The sequence below is a fragment of the Egretta garzetta genome, unplaced genomic scaffold (genome assembly GCF_000687185.1).
Source record: "Egretta garzetta isolate BGI_Z169 unplaced genomic scaffold, ASM68718v1 scaffold375, whole genome shotgun sequence".
NCBI lineage: Eukaryota > Metazoa > Chordata > Aves > Pelecaniformes > Ardeidae > Egretta > Egretta garzetta.
Genome location: NW_009259786.1, coordinates 943,376 through 948,909, shown reverse-complemented (window position 1 = coordinate 948,909; position 5,534 = coordinate 943,376). Strand labels below are relative to the sequence as shown.

Genomic DNA, 5,534 nt, shown 5'->3' with positions numbered 1-5,534 from the left:
AGCATACAAAAGAAGAGAGTGGGGGGGGGGGGGGAAGCTCTTTTCAATTACAAGTTAGATGTTTAGTCTTGCACTAAACACAATTAGCTTTCTAAAATTGCCCCTGTGTTTCAGAGGAAAAGGACAAATACATGGCTGCCACCTTAAGAATACATAAAAAAATAACCCAGAAAACAAAAGACAGTTAAGTTCTCCAAAGATATAATCCAGAAAGCCTGGCAGGTTTAGTCTGGTCTTTAGGGCTTATCAACAGTAAAGCTAGGTATTAATCATTTGTCTAAAAATAAACTGATTTAAATGTAATAGTTTCTTATTTGATCTGCCTCCCATCTCAGCAATGTCACAACCAGATTATATAATAGTTGGCTAAGGGACTCAGTGACATTTTGCCATATGCTTGCCCTTTGAGAAGTTTCTTATTTCCCATATTTGTCCACAAAATATGTATCAAAAATTGAACACATGAATTTAAAAATTGGATATGAAATTTAGTATTAAAAACACAGGCACTGTCTGTTCTACTGAACAGAAATCAAGCCAAAGAAGGAGTAAGAAAATTGACTAGTGCCAAATGGACTTGCAACTTAATTAAAAAAAAAACAGGATGTGCTTGTCAACATAAAATTTTAAGTTTCACATTAATTCATGTGCAGGTTTTTAAATAAAAAACTATTTTCTAGTCTATTTGCTTTCCAGCAGCTGAGAAGTGAAATATTTATCTACACACAAACCTTTCAGTCATTCTTTGGCACAGTGAAACCGATTTTGCAAAAAAACTCACCTGCCCATTACTGCAATATTACGCACACCTTTGTCCTAGAACAATAAAGACACACGCATAGAGCATTTAAGAGTTGGTTTGGAGCTCTAGTCTACTCTTCCCTCAAGCAGCATGGATAAGCAAAACCTCTTTTGTTTATTCTGGAATTATTTGCCTGTGGCAATAGAAGGCATAGTTTAATTTCAGTATTATTCTGTCCTACTACAGAACCATCATAAATGGCTACAAGAGTTTAGCCAAACAGCTTTAAAAACAGTGGTAAAGTCTATCACTTGCTTAGTAACATTAAGATATGATTTCATTTCTTTTCACCCCATTGCTACAATTCTTCCTGCAACTTTACAGAATATACCAGGACTCTAAAACACACAATGACTTTTTAAAGCACCCACATAATTCCTCTTACAGGCAGTGCAGAACTACTCACTAACTAAACCTTGTGTATGTAGAACATATGGACTTATGGATTGATCATTTAATAAATGCACAGCCCTCCATGCCTAAAGATATCTTACAAGATAATGCTTTTATAAAAAATTTGAAGAGATCTGGTATTTATTCAAAGCCAGGAGAACATTCCCCACATCCCTTTATCCAAAGGTAAATTTTAACTTGCTTCTAATTGTTCAGTCTAATGTAAATTACCTTGCATTTAACCATAAGGCAAGAATATGCAGACACCAGGGTACAAGTTTGTGTACAGGTCAGTGTAATTGCCCTAAGTTGTACACTTCGGCATCATGGCAAACATAAAGCAGCTTAGCTTCTCCTTGATGATATGTAGCTATGTTCCTCTTCCCCTGAATCCAAGAAAACATATGCACAAAAATAACCACTGCCCAGGATATGACAGCAGCAGCTTATTACTGTATGAGCCATATGCTTGCTACCACTCCATGGTAAATGCAAGTGAGCTTTTAAATGTTATAATGCAAGTATTTTGTCCTTACTCATGCTCTTACAGATGGAGTTGACCCAAATTATGTATTATACTTGTAAGCAAGTTTACTCAGTTTGGTTGGTAACAGTTACAAAGACAGGTCTCTGGAAACTAGAGAGAGAAATGTCTACTTGAGAAAGTAAGACCTTACTCTGCACTCTGCTTATGTGTCTCCTCACAGGGGATACTTAGATCACCAGCCTTTGTTTGAAGACTAGGTTTAATTGCTGTTGTGTTAGTCTGAGAAGCATTGTCCCAAACATTCTGGAAGAGCAAGCCCAGGGCAAACATACCTAACCCTCCTGTTAGAAGGTAATGGAGTGGTGAGTTATTCCATTTAGCTAAGTCTGTTAGGTAGATTAATCATGGCAAATCAAACTCCTGGGTTCACACCTCTTTAGGAGGCTGGCTGATCTTTTTTAAGTGATATTTGAAGTGCACAACAGCCAGTTCTCAAAAATCCAGGCTAGAAACACTGCTACACACACCTTCCAACACTGAGGGAATGTAGTTTCGTACCATATTTCCAAGGGGGGCGGGGCCGGAATCTGCCATTTGACAGACCACTCTGAAGCTTTTTAGCTCACCAGCAGTCAGTGGACCACATATTCTTGAACATGTGTTCCGAGACCTCAGAGCCTAGTACACTGAGAAGACACCACTGCAACAATAAATTGAAAATAAGCATAATTACAATATTTTCCTAAGCCAAGCTTAAGAATTTGTAACATTAGTTAGTTTTGCAAGAGCAAATATTTTGCTGACATACTTGAAACATTTTTTTTCCTCTCTAATTCAGCAGGCTTCTACAACTTTACTCATGAAGGCCCAGCACAAAGAGCATATTTTGTTTCCTGCATTCAGAGATGACAGTTTATGCTTTAACAATCATTGACTTTTCCATTTTACATCCAATTTCTGCAGCTGTTTTTGACTTACTCATGACATTATCACTATTCATCTTCAAGATGAGCAATGGCAGGCCACCAGTTTGGGGGAGAGGGCCAGATGACACAAAAAACAGTGTGAGGGGAAAGTAAGTTATTACACATCAATACCTAAAACTTGGGCTACAGCAATTACCTGCCAGTTTTAAAAGCAGACAAAAATGCATGAGCATTCAAAATTCTTATTAGGACAAGCTATTTTCACCACATTGATTTGAAAGTAAAAATTTAATTATTATGAACCTCAACCTAAGTAATCAATAAGGATACTGACAAGTAATAAGGATCCTGACAAGTAATAATTGAGGACTTCAAAAAAAAGGCAGAGATACAAAATACTTAAGAGGGACCAGGTTAGAAAATACAGTTACCCACATTAGCTCAGTATACAACCAAAACTACGACAACCTGTATGTACTATGAGCCTATTTATTCATGGACTGGAGACACAACATGCCTAAATGTCTCATCAACACCGTGGTAACTACAATCATAACAGACAGCATTTAATGAATCAAAGGTCTCTGTTGGGCACAAACACTGACTGCCTCTAGTCTGATAAAAATGTAGTTCTCCTTCCTAAATCAGCTGGGAGTAGGCGGAGGTATTACAGTGAAGTTATTGGGTAAACTAAGGCCTCCTCTAGTCACATGAAAATGGACAAATGATTTTTTTAGGAATTACTGCAATGAAAGAGTAAACAGTAACTTTTTTAAAAAAACGAAGCACCAATACAAAGACCCTAAGCCCACACTTAAATCACAGAAAAATTTCTGACCACAGACTTGATTTTAAGGAAAACTTACAGACGTGATTAGACAATTTAAATCAGTAGTAACATTGATCCTATCTTTGCAATGATCAGGAAAAAAAAAACACAAAAAGAGGACTCAGGGGAAACAATCTCTTGCCTTTAATCTGCCTCTTGAAAAAGCTAAGCAACCAGTCATGAACTGAGTTTGTCTTACCTATTTTCTTCACCTTCAGCCATTTTAGCTAGGATTAAAGCAGTTCTCACACAAATGCATTCACGTAACTTTTTACACTGGAACCGTAAATCACTTAAGTGAAAGCATTTTCCATTAAGAAAGACAAGTCTTGCCATGGCTACTAACCAGTAATGGGATCTTCATTTTTCCAGACCAACTGCAGAATATTCACTCACTATCTACAATGTTAATACAAATCTCGCCTGAAGATATTATCAGCTTTAAATGGTGAATAGCTGCAATGTCAAAGTTGTAATATGCAGTAACTTTTGACAAAGATGTTGAAGTTGTAATATGCAGTAGAGCAAAGCGCTGAAAACAAAATTCAGCATTGTATTATGAGCTCTAGCTACAGCTAACTATGCTGGTTTTGATAAATTTGGAAGGTCAGAGAAAAAACAGTACTTTAGAACAAAAATTGCTGCTTACAGAAGAGTAGTATAGCTGTAGAGAAAAGATATCCGAGATCTGTTATATTAATAATTTAAATACTGCAGTCAACACTGGATTCATCAGCAAGGACAATGATAGCTTATGGAACCACTGATCATACTTTTTTCTATAAAAGATGAGAACCATCAGCACTGTAACATTACATTGTATTTTCTTTACTTACAGGTCTTTCAGATTTTTGATGGAAAAAAAGTCAGTAGGGGGCAGGACAGTGGGGGGGGAGGGGAGGAAATAAAGTTGTGAAAACAGTGACTCTCCATAAAAGCAGTGGAGACACCAGAACAGACCAAGCCTCATGATGTTGGTGCTTTTCAAAACACAGAATAAAAATGCACAAAGTACTAGTTCTGAAACTGGTATGGTATCTGCATACTTATGAAACTAATCAGAAGAACTTGAAGTATTAAGAGGATTAAGAACTGCTTCAAGTTACTCTGGAAAGTTATTTACTGGACTGTGGAAAAAAGGTAGCTCAAGAGAACACGTAAGTTTGAGTATATAACAATTTTTGCTCAGAAACAGCTACCTTAAACCACTTAATTCCTCTTGTTCTGTAGTAGCAGAAAGGTGACAAAATGATGGCAAGAAGGAAGTCAAGACTTTAAAAATGAGGACCATCTTGGAATCACTTGTTGCCTACCTCATTTTGCTTGTCCCACAGCAAACATGCTTTTCTTTCTTACACTTTTGATAATAAACTCTGATCAAAAAACCTGCTTTAAATTACTGCACTGTGCATGCAGCACAAATAGAAATTAAGAAAGTAAATTAATTGAGATAGGCCTTCAGAATGCGAACTTTCAGCAGCAGTAATAGGTAGAGTTTTCTTTTTTTAGCTTCATAATCTGATTTTCTCTCAAGAAAGCTTTATTTGACCTGAACTAGATTCACTAACATAAATATTTGATTGTATTTCCTGAGATTTTGCATCAATCGAAGTATTGGTAATACCAAAAACAACCCCCCAAAAACCCCACATCCCTTCTTCCTTTTGGAAATGCACGTACTTATTTGCTGAGAGGACTAAATTGTCCTGTAGTACTTGAAACAAGGCTGAGTCTACTCAGCTGAGGATCAGAGAAGGGGAGACGTAGAAATTCACAAAGGGAAAAAGTGAGCTATCTTCCAAAGAAAACAGGATCTCAGAAGGCAGGATATCCTTCCCCATAAAAGCAGGTGAGGCTTTCTAGAAGTCTGTCCCACAGATAAACACAGCGCAAGAACAGACAACCATGCCTCTGGCTTTTATGCTAATCCCTGCCCCATGTTTAACTTTGCACCACCCCTGTCCAAACAAAGTCTTCTAGGTATGTGGTTAGAGGCCTAAGCATGACTGAAAACTAGGATGTTTATTCACAGCAGTCTAACGCCCCCCCCCCCCCCCCCCCCCCCCCCCCCCTCCCCCCTCCTCCCCACCTACCTCG

At 37.6% G+C, this 5,534-nt stretch overlaps 1 protein-coding gene across 1 annotated transcript in view; it reads right to left on the bottom strand.

Annotated features, from left to right (window-relative positions):
- SPIN1 (spindlin 1) overlaps positions 1-5,534 on the bottom strand; it is a 64,006-nt gene that overhangs the window by 51,457 nt on the left and 7,015 nt on the right. The window lies entirely within an intron of this gene.